This window comes from Phasianus colchicus, chromosome 3 (assembly GCF_987193195.1).
Source record: "Phasianus colchicus chromosome 3, bPhaCol1.hap1.1, whole genome shotgun sequence".
NCBI lineage: Eukaryota > Metazoa > Chordata > Aves > Galliformes > Phasianidae > Phasianus > Phasianus colchicus.
In genome coordinates, this window is record NC_143438.1 from 56,895,348 (window position 1) to 56,911,000 (window position 15,653).

At 38.2% G+C, this 15,653-nt stretch overlaps 1 protein-coding gene across 1 annotated transcript in view; it reads left to right on the plus strand.

Annotated features, from left to right (window-relative positions):
- Window positions 1-15,653, plus strand: part of XKR4 (XK related 4) — a 227,827-nt gene that overhangs the window by 112,372 nt on the left and 99,802 nt on the right. The window lies entirely within an intron of this gene.

Consider the following 15,653-nt stretch of genomic DNA (forward strand, 5'->3'; position numbering starts at 1 on the left):
TGCATGTTAAAAATAGAAGCACCGCTCGAAAGCACGTTGGCTTATAAATTTGACTCAAATACCCACTTGGCTCCCTGTTTTCCTGGTGATGATTGTGTGGAATATAGTCCCCTTTGGCCTCTTTTACTGCTCCAAATGCTCCCTTGCAGGGCTGGTGTGACAGCTGCAAAAACAGATGCCAAACTCTATATGATACCGTATTTTTCTGTGTATAATCCTAAGTAGTTTGTGTTAAACAAAGCCATTCTGCCACTGCACACCCAGAACACTTCCTCTGATTCAGCAGCAAAAGAGCATTATTTGTGATTATATGATGAGAAGTTTACCTCTTTGCTCTTAATACCTCATTCCCAATCATATAGCAGAGCTTTTTCTCTTGCTCACTCTTTTCCAGTGGGAAGGCGAGAGGAAGAAGAAAAATTGTGGTTAGAGATGGTTTAATAGGACAGAAAATGAAGGGGAAATAATAATGATAATAAAGAAATAAAGAATATACAATTGCTCACTACCAGTCAACTGATGCCCATCCAGTCCCCAGCAGAGGTGGCCTCCCTGGCCAACTCCCCCACTTCTATCGTTCCACATGACAGCATATGGTACGAGGTATCTTTTGTCAGTAAACTTTTGGCTACTTTGGGTCAGCTGTCCTGGTTCTCTTCCCTCCCAGCTCCTTGGGCAGGGCAGCGTGAGAAGCAGAAAAGTCCTTGGCTTTGTGTTAAGCACTGCTCAGCAACAATCAGTGTGTTTTCACCTTTTTTTTTTTCTCATTCTAAATCCAAAATGCAGAACATACCAGATAATAGGAAGAAAACTAATTCTATCCCAGCTGAAATCTGGACAAATATTTAGGAGGTACCTGTTACCGTGAAAATGAGTTACATAGCAGTACCTACTGGTGATTTTATATATATACAGTGCTTAAAGCATTGCTGTTGTCAAGCTACATTTTAGAAATGATCATTAATTTTATATATTTTTATTTAGTTATGTATAATTTTTCTCTCAAACATGTTAAGCTTGTTATCTCAAAAAATAAGTCTTTTCTGTTAACTCCCCACTTTCAGCAGTTTCCAGATTTCATGCTTCTTGTTGGTTTTTTTTGTTCTTAAAATATGAATTACAACAGTGTTCCTTCCAAGCTTTTCCATTTGGCAATTTCTTAATCAGTTTTGACTTTTTTCCACTTATTGTAAATGTAAGAACAAAGAATATGTCTGTACTCACTAGAAGGATATATACTCTTACATTCATGTGTCTGTTTGAAGAGATTAACAGATTATATTCGACCTTGAATGGCAAGGGTATGTGTAAGGAACTGGAAAAAAGGGGCTCTTTACAATATAATAAAATTTACAGTATTTCACATCACCTATTTCTTTTCACTGTCCTTCTGCATTGTCCTTCCTTGGTTCAGAAACACTGCCCTAAATCATTATTGAAGCATCAAATTGTAGTTGAATGCTGAGAGACAAATCACATTGAACACAAAGGAGCAAAAGCGCAGGACGGTTTGGATTTAGACACTTTGCTTTATTCTTGGTCAGCTGTCTTACTGAGTGCTTCTTTAAAGGTGCTGGTCTGTATGCTTTTAAAATCACATTCACTACCAAAAGAGAATGGAACTCTGGAGTCTACTGAGAGATCACTATGCAAAAGATGCAGACTGAAGATTAAAGATGTTGGTATTTTTGGGCAGATGTTAGCATACTCTAGATAATTAGAAAAGGGAAAAATCATTCACATGCATTGGTCCCTTCATTGGTCCCTTGTTTGGACCTACATGTAAGATTTAAGGAAAGCTTAATTCTAAGCCCTGGGAAATATGGTCATGGACTTGTTTGTTCTTTTTGTCTTGTAGTATGGGCAAAAGAAGCTAATGTCTGGAGCATGGGCAGAAACAAATGTTTCTGCTGAGAAATATTTGTGCTTTCTTTGAACTCAGTTTATTCTAAACATCTCTATTACAGCTTCTAATACCTTTCCTGTGTAATCTATGTGTAAAAATTCTTGGCATTATTCATACATTTAGCAACATTGTAGGCACTGAATGTACCATTTTAATTCTCTGCTTCCCCCTTTGTAAAACAGTATTAATGATGTGTATCTACTTCAGAGGCTGAAATACAAATTCCTAATACTATATCTATGCAAAGTATTGTTAAATGACCTTGTGGCTTGCAGCCCAATGTTCTTTCATCTAGGCTTTCTGCTACTATTTTCTAATAATTCTGAGTTCCAGTCAGATCTACATGTCCGACAAACCTTTTAACACCTCTAAAAGCTTGGGATAAACTAAGGAATTCACAGCAACGTTTTTAGCACACAGGGAAAACAGAACAAGAATCCCAAATTCTATAAAATAGCAGTTCCTGCTATCCTCAATTATTCCCCACAGGAGAGGATGACAGTTCATGGATCATTGAGTCTGATTCCTGCAAATACAGACAACCATGTAATTGATGTAATAGTCCAGAAGCAACCACAGGAAAATCCAGCCTGTCTCGTGCTGCACCAGTCACCACAAAATGCTTTCTTTCCCAGCATTTCTGAATGCAAGACAAAAGCCTCTGAGAATTGCAGTGTCATGAGAAGAGAGCATTACATGTTTGTCCTGCATTTCCACAATGCAATGGGCTTTGCAGAAGTGCCATGCTATTCCCATAGAGCAGACTGGGACTGTGCTACAGGAGGCGTTTTTTTTCCACCCTCACTGCCCATCAATGTGCAGTGTTCCACAGTCTGACCTTTATTTCTTCTCCCTTTCATATTTGGCCACAAGTGTTTTACCTGTAATCATAAGGACAAGTCATACAAACCAGGAAACAGAGCTTTCTTGGCTCTATGAGGAAACCTCTTCCTGCCCCAAAACCCCACTCTCCAGCCTCAGCTGTGGCAGTCTTCAAAGGATAATTGCATGCATCCAGAGGAGAGAAGAAAATAGCATGGTCCTTTCTTCTTTACTTCCTGCAGGCAGTCAGTCAAAGCCCTGACTCAGACGAAGTCACCTGAAGTAGAATTTCAAAGAATCTTGATAATAATTATTATCAAGTATTAGTAACCATCATAGAAGATGGTGCATACAATCCTACTGTAACACTTGTTTCTGCGAGTAGGAACAAGGTATAACAGGAGATGAGATGTTAAAAAATGGAGCAGTAGAATAAAATGGCTAGCTACCATTCAGATAGGAACTACAGAGATATTTGAGAAGGAAGTGGCAGAGATGCTAATAAAAATATAGCCTCGTACTGGAATCAGTCCCTACAGTCTTGCAGTGTAACAAGTACTATACTGCTCTTAAAAAATTTATATAAGGTGTGATTCTGAGAAGTACATTGACCTTAAATTAAGATTGAGAGTATTAGCAAAAAAAAGAAAAATAAAATAAAAAGCAAGATATTAAACTAAACATGAAATAAAAGATGGAAATTAGTTCAGATTCTATCAAGAAAAAAACTTATCTTCCTTATCTTGTAGACTTTAAATCTGTCACTAAAATAGCAGAAAGTCAGTTTGTTATCTGAATTTTTTTTAAATGACTTTGTCAGGAGTCTCGCAGGATGCTGCATCCGCTATTTGTTATAGTAGGAGTCTGTCTAGGGCAGGAGGCCATTTAGAGCAGCAGATGACTTTTCCTACAATAAAAAGACAGCCTATTTCAACCCTTCCAGTAAAAGGTGCCTTCCTTTGCTGTTCCTCTTCCCAGCCCCTGGCATGGTGTGAGGCACAAGGAGTGGCTGGGGATACTGGACAGGAGAACAGAGCAGGACTCTTTGCTTCAGTGTCAGGATGGAGGCAGCAGAGGAATATCAGCAGTTTCTCTGGGTAGGATGTAGGTAAGCACTGCCAGAAAAATAAGCAAGAAACCTGTGGAGAATGCATGAGGAGAAGCCAGAAGTCCTTCACATACCTACCCAAAACCCATGTTAGGTCTTTCCTAACATAAGCGTGTCTTATAACACGAATTAACATTGTCCCGATTTTGTTCCAATCTACAGACCTTAAAAACCTATAGGTTTTTAAGACTTTTCAGACTTCTTAGGAATCATCACAGTGTTACTGCAGCAAGAAAGGAAAAATTCTGCTATGCCTCCGTGATCTTGATATGATTTTGAAAGGGTGTTTATAATCATAGAGGAGTTGCTTAGATAGGAGAGAACCTTAAATATCAATGAGTTCTAACCCCTCTGCCACGGATGGGGTTGCCAACTACTGGATCAGGCTGCCCAGGATCCTATCCAGCCTGGCGTTGAATGCCTCCAGAAATGATGCATCCATAACCACTCCGGGCAACCTGTTCTAGCTCCTCGCCCTTCTCTGTGTAAAAAATTTCTTCCTAACATCTAGCCTAAATCTTCCCTCTTTTAGTTTAAAACCATCTCTCCTTGTCCTGTAACAATAGGACTGTCAGACTGTGAAATGTTGGTTCCCCTCCTGCTTACTAGATCCCTTCAAGTACTGGAAAACCAAAATGAGGTCTCCCCAGAGCTTTCTCTGTGGCTTCGGTGGGGTATAGCAGAGGTGGAGGATCACCTCCCTCGATCTGCTGACCACACTCTTTAATGCATCCCAGAATGTCACTGGCCTTCTTGGCCAAGCTGTTGTCCAGCAGCAACTATCAGGACCCCCAAGTCCTTCTCTGCAGGGATGTTCTCAAGGAGTTTTTCTCCCAGTCTGTACTTATATTTGGGATTGCCGCAACGCAAGTGCAACACCTTGCTCTTGGCCGTGTTAAATCTCGTTCATGTTCATGTGTACCCATTTTCTGAGATTGTCCAGATCCCTCTGGATGGCATCCCTTCCTTCTGTTGTGTCAAATGCACCACTCAGCTTGCTGTCATTAATAAACTTGCTGAGAGTACGTTTGTTTCCACTGTCTATGTTGTTAATAAAGGTGTAGAAGAGCCCTCGTCCCAAGATGCACCTGGGGGACACCACTTATGACTGGCCTCCATTTGGACATAGAGCTGTTGGCTATTACCATCCAACCAATTCCTTATCTACCTAACAGTCCAGCCTTCAAATCCATTTCTCTCCAATTCAGAAACTTGTCAAAGGCTTTGCACAAGTCAAGGTAGACAACATCAGATGCCCTTCCTTTGTCCACCGATTCTGTTATTCCATCATTGAAGGCAACCAGATTCATCAGGCAGAATCTGCCTTCAGTGGAGCTGTGCTGACTATCTCAGATCACTTCCTCATTCCTTATGGGCCTTAACATATCCTCCAGGAAGATCTGTTCCATGATCTTCCCAGGCACAGAGATGAGGCTCGCTAGCCTATAGTTCCCCAGGTCATTTTTTCTCGCTTTCATGAATATGGCAGTGATGTTTCCCTTTTTTTCCTTTTTCCCTTTTTTTAAGGAAGTGAAGGTAGATAGGCCCAAAATGAGACAGTGTTAAAGAGTATAAACTGAGTGGGGAAGCCAAGAGAAGCTATAGAAATCTTATCATTGGTATGGAAGTATGGTAGGTTAATTACCAATTTTTTTTCAGAGTATCCTACCAGGACTGATGTGTTATTTAGATTAATCCCAAACAAAGAAGTGAAAATCTCTTTTCATTTTTAACTTAAGGTAGACTGTAAGTATAAGAACAACGGAATGCTAGTGCTAGGAATACTTTTTCCTTTCTGAATATATCAGTCTCAAACCCATACTGAACATCATAGCACCTTCTCAGATGGCGTCATCTTGGTATGCATTGCAAAGAGAAGCTGCCATTTCAGTGTGGCAAGATGCTGAAAATCTTGTTTTGCCAATGGAGAGTTAAAGTTGAAAAGAAATCTGAAAAGCTGTGAGAGGTCAGTATGTGTGAGCAACAGTCTGTAGAGACAAGCTGGCATGGAAAGCCCTGCAGAACTGGACCGTTTTGTTCCAGGAACATGAAGAATTAAATATGCACGGAGTATAGTTTTGATATTCCCTTCTTGAAGGACCTTTTTCTAAAGGCTTTCTAAATAATGTCATGAACGTGATGGTTTTCAGTTTTTTCTCATGTTCTCACTCAGAGGGAGCAGGAAAAGAAAATCTTGAGCCTGCTGGAGATTTAGGGTGTGTCAGGATGATCACAAATGCTCTGTAGAAAGCTACTACCTCGGTCTTGTCTGCATATGTGAATTTTTCTCTGAAGTGGGAAGGGTTTATCACTGGATCCTCATCAAGGCGGACAGATTAGTTTAACCAGCAGGAGTCTTTGGGGTATGCTCTATATGCAACAGCTGTGAATTCAAGCAGTTTAAATATTTGCATCACAAAGAGAAATGAAACAAGAAACCAAAATGCTCATCATTAAAATGAAAACCTTGTGCTCATAATTCCAGAACAAACAGTATTTTAATAAAATTGGGTTCAGTTATGATTACACTCACACAAGCTTTTCTATCCAGAACATGCATGGCAAATCAAACTTTTAATAATAAATTAAAACACCAGCAAGCTAGTAAAAATAACTGAACCTCTTTCAAAGTATTTTTTTTTCCTGAGGAAAAGCGTCTGAAATTATAGTCTAGAAAGAATTTAAGAAATTGGTTACTCAATTGGTGAATATGAATTGTAAAGCCAATTGTTAGTACCACTGTAATCTGAACATACACAGGAACATATGCAGGCAAACCATGGCAAGAGTTCTCATGCTCTTCCTGAAAAACAAACGTGGAGAATTGACCTTGATATGTTTTTCATAAGCCCATGAAGTAAAAATAGCTTAACTAGTGCCTTAGAATTGATGGCAATGGTTGAAAATATGAAGCTGACATTTTAAACAGAGAAGGCAGCTGCTAAACCCATCCCTTTACTGTATTTCCAGCTCACAGGTGAAGTGCATAAGCTCCAGGGTTATAACAAAACAAAATAGAGGTATGCTAGTTCAAACAATATTTTTTTTTACTGCTGCTAAAATATCAGTTTGAATTTATATTGCTTGGAGGAGGGTGAGAAGTGCAAGGGAACACTATTCCAGTACTGCCCTTAATCCTCTGTCCATATAGCTAAAATATTTCAATTAAAAACTGAAAAATGTAATATTGAATTTTGTCTTTTAAACGATCCATTTTAAATTCTTTATATCCATCAAACCTGTTATCCATAGTAGACATTAACATGAACTGGAAAAGTAATCAAATACGCTATAGAGAAGTCGCATCATTTTTACTTGTATTTGAAGGATAATTCAGGTTTTTTAAGCAGTTACAAACTAGGAATACATACCTCAAAAGGTCACAATTATTTCCTCTGATGAAATAAAAAGATGCTGAATATGTGGTGATGATTGCAGAATGCAGCTTTAGCTTAATTTGGTCTAAGTGATGTCCTCTTAGGATCTAGTGATACAGAAAGTATGACGAAGATGAAGAGACAAGCTGACAGTCATGAGAAATAATTCAGGCCTTTGGTCTAATACTTTTCGTATATGTGTGTGTATATATATATATATATGTATGTATCCAATTTATATTCTTTGTATATATATCTCCCTGTATATCCGTATCCAAATTTTTCAAGTAGAAGCATTTGAACAAAAATGGTTTAAAAGAAATACTGAGCTCCCATAGCTCCCAGTAACTGAAGCTGAAGGCTGCTTTATCTCTGAAGGACAGCAGCTATACAATGAAATAATGCATTAATGCTCCTCAACCTTTGGGTGCAGCCCAAGTTTGAGTCCAGCATTATGTCCAGGAGAAACCATGCTAACAACAGAAAAGGACTGTGGAGATGTAGCTCTTAAACCCATGATGCATGTACTCTGTATTTCACGTATGCAATTGAATTCTCTTAAATTTCAAGAGCAATTCTGTTTTAGCAAAGTCTTGTTCTTCATGGTTCTGTCCTTCATTTTGTCTCATATTAAGATTTAATAAAATATAATTAAAAAGCAAGAAAAACTACATTCATGGAAAAGTGTAGTAATCTGCCTATCCAAATTAATAAGTCAGTTTTATATAAGTATTCTTAATATTCAGAGGAATCTATATATTTTCTAAGAAGTCTGTTTACTCCAAAATACACAAAAACAAGTGCTGAAGCATCCTATCCCATCTGTTTTGGGAACTTTAATTTAACTACCAAGAGTTCTAGTCTGCCATGATCATTGCATTCATCGCATTGTTTCTGTTAATGCACAGTCATTCTTGAAAAGTACACCACTGCAGGATTTGTGTGTCCTTTAAAATCAAGGCCAGTAGAATTTCTGTATATACTCATGTTGTTATAATGATACTGTATGTAGTTGCATTCCTTATTGGAAAAAGCTTTAAAAGTATAAGGCAATTGTGAAGATTTCATTACGTTTAAGGCATACGGTGACAAATGATACAGATCATACATGCTACATTGCTTAAGGCAGTGTATCTTTGTCTGCATCCTAATTTATGATTTTCAAAATTATTTTTCATGCTCTTTTACTTGTTGGGATCATAAAGAGAATATAAGGGAATACAATTAGACAAGATTCTTAAAGGGTGTAATACTAGTTTTCCAACTTCTAGTGGATACCGTGTCAGAACCTGAATTGTTAAAACAAAACTGCAAAAAGCAGTGAGAATATTTAAATATTTGCAATCTGTCAAATATCTACGTAGGTAAACTTTAGAACTTTAATCCATAACCCTACCTAACACTGTTACGTCAGTTCTCTGTACTATCCCCACATTTTGTGAAGAAAAGAAGCGGTATGTACAAGGGCTGCTCAGCAACGAATGCCTCCCATTTTACTATATTAGCCTACAATGTCAGAGGCAGATATTGGTGGGATAGAGGTAGAGGTTGAACCTACCCATCAATATTCCATTATATTTTCTTGCCGTGTGACAGATGGCAGCTAAGGGGCAGAGTGACTAAATAGCGTCTGATATGGAAGTGCATATGAAGCAATGGTGCACCATGGAATTCCTCCATGCAGAAAAAATTGCACCCACTGACATTCATTGATGCTTGCTGAACATCTATATCGACCAAACAGTTGAGGTGAGCATGGTGAGGCAGTGGGTGACGTGTTTCAGCAGTAGTGACCCATGGCAGTCTGTCACCTCTGATGGTGCAGATTTTTATGAGTGCAGCATGCAGGATCTTATTCATCACTGGTAAAAATGCATACCTAGTGGTGTTGAAAAAAATAGTGCTTTGTATCTGAGAATTTGCTCCATCAAATCGTAATATCATGCTTGTTGGATCTTTGTAGTTTCCATGGAAACAAATAGGAGGCATCACTTTTGGAGCAACCTATATATATTACAAACAGGGTATTTATTTATTTTAAGCCATTGCCAAAGTGTAAAAAGATATTCAGCAGGACAGTGCAGAATGATCTCTGGGTCCGAGGTGTAACTAATCCTTTTTGAATGCATGCAACTTTTGTTCAGTATGTGTGTTAACAATTGATTTTATTGGGTAGAGGCCAAATTTGCTACAGCCAAGGGCAATGGTGGTTTTGGATGAATGAAATGAAAGCATGTATAAAGGAAGTTTTATACTGTTCATAGCTAATGAATTTCTCTGGTGCAAATTCAATAATAAGTGCAGATTACAGCTGGAATGGTTCTTGAGGGAATTCAGAGAATACTGCATCTCATGGGGATGCTAATTTAAAAGAATGGCTGGCCAGGATGCATTTTATAACCGTTGGAAACCATGATGTAAAAGAGGAGAGCAGGGAGAAAATAGTGTCTGATGTAACACAGGTGGTGGATAGCAGTCTTCATTAGGAAGTACCTGGGATTGCCATGACTTTTAAGGAATGGACAGAGTGCTGTTATTTCCTGAAATGTGAGAGGAATATTGAGTTTTGATTTATAACCAGTGTCTACCATGAAGCAATTATTTTCCTGGTTGAAATTGAATGATAGAGCCCTTACTTGCATCTAGCCATTTTAGAAAAACTGGAATCGGTGCTGTACTAACTTACTAATTTAATATAGCAGAAATTAAGCTTAAAAAAGAATTTGAAGTAAAGGAACAAGATGCGTAAAAATGTTCTACTCATTTATTCTTTGATATAAAAGCAATATATTGTTTCATTTAAAATGTAATTATATTTATGTGTGAAAAATTAGCTGTTAAAAGTACATATGCATTCTGCAAATATGTTCCTATCTCTGTTTGTGTATATGGTAACTGTCTGTGTGTGAGACAGAGAAATATTTGTAGCCCTGAAAAGAAATAAACTTCTCCAGTTTCTTACTTTCTTTTCCTCATTTAAAAAAGCCAGGTTTTCCTTTGCCATTCTAGATGCTTTGAGATAGCTGGTGTTCTGGGAAAAGAGTAGGAGGGAACAGAGAGGGTTCTGGGAGGAGGGGCTGGTGTTGACAACTTGTTAATGAAACTTCAGCTTTAAAACACGTGGAGGATTTCTGAGATAATCTTCTGAAGAAAACAAAAAAAAAAGCCCTTAGCGTGACTTAATCTCTTTCAGTTATATAGCACCTGCCGTCCCAGGGAGCTACTATTTAGCAGGTCTTAATTTAATTAGCCTCCAAATACACCTACTATGTTACTGAATAGTGCCATCTCAAATAGACATATGCAAGGAGATAAAGAATGTAAAATTACTATTTTGCATTAGAATTAATGTCCTGTCTCATTTTACCTTCAACACAGAATAATATTTAGGAAGCAACACTGAGGAAACAGGAAACATCTGAAACTTCATCTGCTTTTGGTTAGATGCTGAAAATTAGCCACTGTTTCTTGGTTTTAATGCTTAAAATTATAGAACCTGTAACAGCACTGCCCTACAGTTTGGTGTGTCAAGCTCTGCTAAGGTAGCGTCCGAACCTTCTGCACATCCTCCCAGTCTGTGGATTTGCACATCCCAACTGTCCGTCTCTTGGGAATTACTTAGCCAGAAGGCCATAGAAAAGGCTTGTAATAAGAAAACACTCTTCTCTTGATAGTTACAAGTTGCTTGGGCCAGAAAAGCATAATAAGAGATTTAGGAGCCCCTTCTGTGAAAGGGTGATTGAGATCATAGTCTGGATTGATTTCATATTGAAGTGGTAGGTATATAAATGTTGGTATATCCCCTACGGACAACAACAGAGAGTAGATGAAGGGTCATTCTGCTAGGCCAGTGTGGTGGGAGCTCTGGAGATTGCCATCATTCTGATATTCCTCATGAATGAAACGAGACATTACATGTTTTTCGCTACTCTGACAAGAAGTCAAAACTTTCATCAGGCTTTTGACTATAATACTTAAATTCAATTGTTTTAGCTCTGTGTACACATGTGTTGTTGCAGATCTGTGTCTGATCTTTTTATACTGAACATGTTGTTAGCCTCTCCATCATCATTCATGTGATTCTGCAAGTTTATGTGGGATATACTGCATGAGAATTAGGACTGATTTTTCCTCACTCCTTGTGCTAAGTATTTAGAGCATCTCCTCCCTTCTGCTTGAAGTGTTTCCCCTCATTGCCAGGATACAGTTCAAATCAAGCCAAGAAGACAGTGATGGATGAAACCCCACAGGTTTGCCCTGAACAGCAGTTTCAAATGTGAAGAGCTTAACTTGAGCTTAGTCAAATTCCTGAGGTTCATTAAAATTAATTTGGAGGTCTCAGGAGGATCTGTCTTCCTTATGATTTCTGGCATTCACTGTTCCTGGTTAAGGTCCACCCTTTGCAAACATAGGCCAGATTCCCAGAAGGCTGAAATTTGGTTCCAGATTGAAATCAGCTTCCAGGCCAGCTTGAGATACTGAAGTCTAAGAACATGAAAAAAAGCATTATTGGAAGCCAGCTAAATAATGAAATTTAGACTGGTTCATTCAGTTGTTTGGTTGATTGGTTTGTGTGGTTTATTTATTTATTTGAGTTTAATTTTGAATGGCAAAGACCAGGTTCACTTATTTTTAATCTGCTCTTCTTTTAGACAAACTGATGTAAGTGTAGCTATGGCAATTTAAGCACCAGATTAACCTGTATGGGGGAATAAGCTGTAGTAGAAGCATTTACAGCTGGACAGCAGATTATAGCAAGAGAAAGGTACTATGTTCTGTATGCAGTCCACTGAATTAGCATACAAGCCTGGGAAGTGTAAGGGAACTGCATCCTGTGAAGGGGGCTGAAGAGGGTGCTTGTGGCTGAGCTTCTTCTTAGCCTTTGGCGGAACCTACTGGAAGATAACATGTAGGTGCAATTACCTGGGATAAATTCAGTCAATATTGCCTCGTTTCTTTGCCTTAATTTCCCCAGAATGTTTTTAATAAATCTCTGTAGAAAAAAGTTTGATTGCTAGCATGTAGACTCCTGTAGGGTGTTCAACAGATGTATAAGAAAATGACATAGTATATGAGTGTATATATATATGGAGCACGTGTGCATGTATATCTTCATGTGCATACACATAAAATCCTCAATCTGTCCCATTTTTTCAATCAGACTTAATTTTTGAAGGAGGCTAGAAGGCTCAGTCCCTTTGATTTCAATCAGAGTTGGTCTTCTGCCAGTGCTTTCTGATAAGTGGGATGTTTCAGTGTTCTGTGAAGTTGTACCTATAAAGCGTTTCTAACATAGAGTAATCTGGAGCCAAGCTTAATCAGATACACATTAGTGAATGGCATGCACTTTTCAAATAATGAAATTCTAGTTGTACCACTCAGTGCAAGATAAGAAAATCACAGCAGATGCTATTAAAGCAAAGGTGGGAGCTGAGGGCAGAGACTGCCAAGAAACGCTAAATGTATTTTGCAGAAAACACACTGATTTTTTTGTATCTCTTTCTTTGTGTGCCATCTCTCTGCAACTAATTTTCCCCTAGGAAGTTTTAAGGTCACACTGACTTGTATGTTCAAACCATGTGGTCAGAAAGGAAAAAAAAAAAAAAAAAAAAACAGATAAAAACACATTTGTGAAAATACTTAAATAGTCACTACAAAAGGAAGCTCTTGGCACAGGAACAGATTTTTCTGTGAACTTTTTCAAACTTAATTTTAAAAGCAAATTAAAAGAGTGAATGATGGTCTTTATCTTGACCTAGAGTATCAGTGCTTCACAAGAATTTCATGCCAGTCTGCAGTTTGCTGTAGAACATGATGCACAACAATAAGGAAGAAAGAACCAGAGGTCCTTAGAGACAGCATTGATCATTAACGTATTTTACAGGGAAAATAAGCATTTTTCTTGTAGAGATTCTTTTTGGTCTTTTAGCTTTCATGTCTGTCTTGACAAACACAAGATGGAAAAACAGAATGTACTAAGAAAGCCATTCAGAATTATACCACAGTACCAGAATGTTTTTTTTCTTCCTTTCAAGTAATTTATAACACTAAACAAGAGCTTTAACTCTTAAAAAAAATGCACAGTGTGTGAATTAAACACTGTAAAGAGAGATCCTTATGCCATTATGTGCCTGATATAAGTTAGTTAATAAGCAAACAGGATTCTTAGGGGTATAGTTAAACGCATTTGACCAGCATGACAGTTGAAATGCATTATATATACTTGGATCACAAATGTCAGCAAAGGGTAAAAGGACCCTAATTAGAAAAAGAATCAAAGTATTCCATGTAGAAAAATGGCACGGCAAACCAGCATGCTTAAACTGCTGAAGTCTTGTTGGAGGATTGAGATGAGATAATTTTTCTTTTTTGCCATCTTCTGTAGCTCCACAGTGCTTGTATCCTAGCAGAAGGCACTGTCATTGCCTTTCTTTGCCCCACAACATCCCTACAGTCATGACCTCCATTGCTTTTTTGAAAGAGCCTTCAAGGCATGGGATCAAATTCGTCTTCTATCTATGTAGGTGCAAATTGCAGATGAGTAAAGGTGGGCACAGAAATGGAGGACAGTAGCAGGAAACCTTTCAGATCATTCTAATTTTCTTCTTGCATGAAGAGATACTTCGAGAGAGAAAAGAAATGCTGCCAGAAGCAAACATGTCAAGACCCTCTGAAAAACAATAGAATCAAACACCCTTGCAACTGAGACAATCATCTTAAAAAGGTGCTTCAATTCCTTCAAGTGTTTTTTTTCAAAGACCAGTTCTCAAACTTAATTAGCATTCCTAAGACATAAAAGACCTTCTCTGACATGGAAAATGGTAGAAGATATGTAGAAAGCAAATGCGTTACCTTAGCTACCTGTTTGGGGTGACATTTTAAATACGAAAAATAAAGCTGGCAGAATTATAGTGACCTTTCAGCCTGAACAAATAAAATAACATCTGCCAAATCTAAATGGCTGCCTCTAGCTGTAGGAAATGATATGCATCTTTGAACACTAATACATAGGTCTTTAATAGAGCTAGCTTTAGACCTCCTAGACCTAAACAATTTATTTCTCAGCAGAGCGTGAAAGGCTGAAAATTCACAGTGTGGTGTATTGCAAGGGCAAATGGGGAGCAACCATGGCTGTGCACTTTTGGAGCCTGTCTGAGTAGTTTCCCTCCCTCTAAACCTATCACAAGTCCCTCTTTTTCTTTGGAAAATGCAAGAGTTGCTGCTCAGTCTATCCCTGTCTGTTTGCATTGCCTTTACTATAGGTTCACATTTTTGTGTACTGTAGCAGTCTTCCAAGTTATTTTGCTTTTCTAAATTTCCACTGGGCACCTGTGACTTGGGAGCCAGTTGTAAGCAAACAAATTGCTGTAGAAAGGAAACTGGTGAGCCTAAAAAAAGGACACCGTATCTTTATAATATTCTCCATAGGAAAAGAATAACTTTCAGAAGTATCTTTTCCTGCTTTCCCAAGCTCTTTTTAATGTCAGGTATCAGCTATGCCAGCAGAGAGAGCAAGTTCTTGACTGCACCCACCAAAAGCTAAGAGCAGTTCATAGCTTTTATTACGTTCTTTGTCAGGAATATTTACATGCCTTTCCATCTTCACCTCTAATACTACTTAAATTCTGAGCTGCTGCATGCATGGAAAATCTTGTTCTGCTCTTAGGTCATCCATGGGAACTATAATGGGGACACTGGTATTTTACCTAGCTAACATAAAAGGGATGAAGGCCTCATAAATGGCAACTGTAATTAGCCAAAAAATACTGAATTTCATAATGATTTCCAAAGGTTAAAGGAAGTTCATGCAATTTGCTGTGTGGGTTAATATAAGCAGCCTTCAATTTAAGCAAATAATGCAAACAGTCTTATTATTTAGCAGCCATATTGTTAACATTATGTAGAAATTCCGTTTCACTTGTGAAGCAGAGAGGCTTTTTAATTCACTACAAAGGCATGTATCATATCTGCCTTGAAGAAGTCATAAACTGTAATCTAGACCAAGAATCAGCCTTGGAGTTAGGAGACAATTTGGAGGTGGGGTGTCAATCTGAATAAGGAATTCAAGCTCTGGCATCTGGTATATATCTGAGGGACTTTCAGAGGCAGGGACTGGTGGTTAAAGAACTGCCTGCTTGCTCTACAGATGTTAGAATTTCATTTTTTTATATTCAATTTGCTTGTAAACTTTTATTTGTTTACCACTGCTATGTGTATAAAACTGACCATAAGATCTTCCATACCAATATCTTCACAGTTTCAGTATTAACCTTCCAAGAAACAAAGGCCCAGTCTCAGGATATTCCTTCAGGTCCTGGAGCACCTCTCCTGTAAGGAAGGACCGAAGGAGTTTGGACTGTTCTTCCTGGAGAAGAGGAGGCACAGGGCAATCTTATCAATGTGTATAAGTATCTGAAGTTGGGGTGCAAAGAGGATGGAG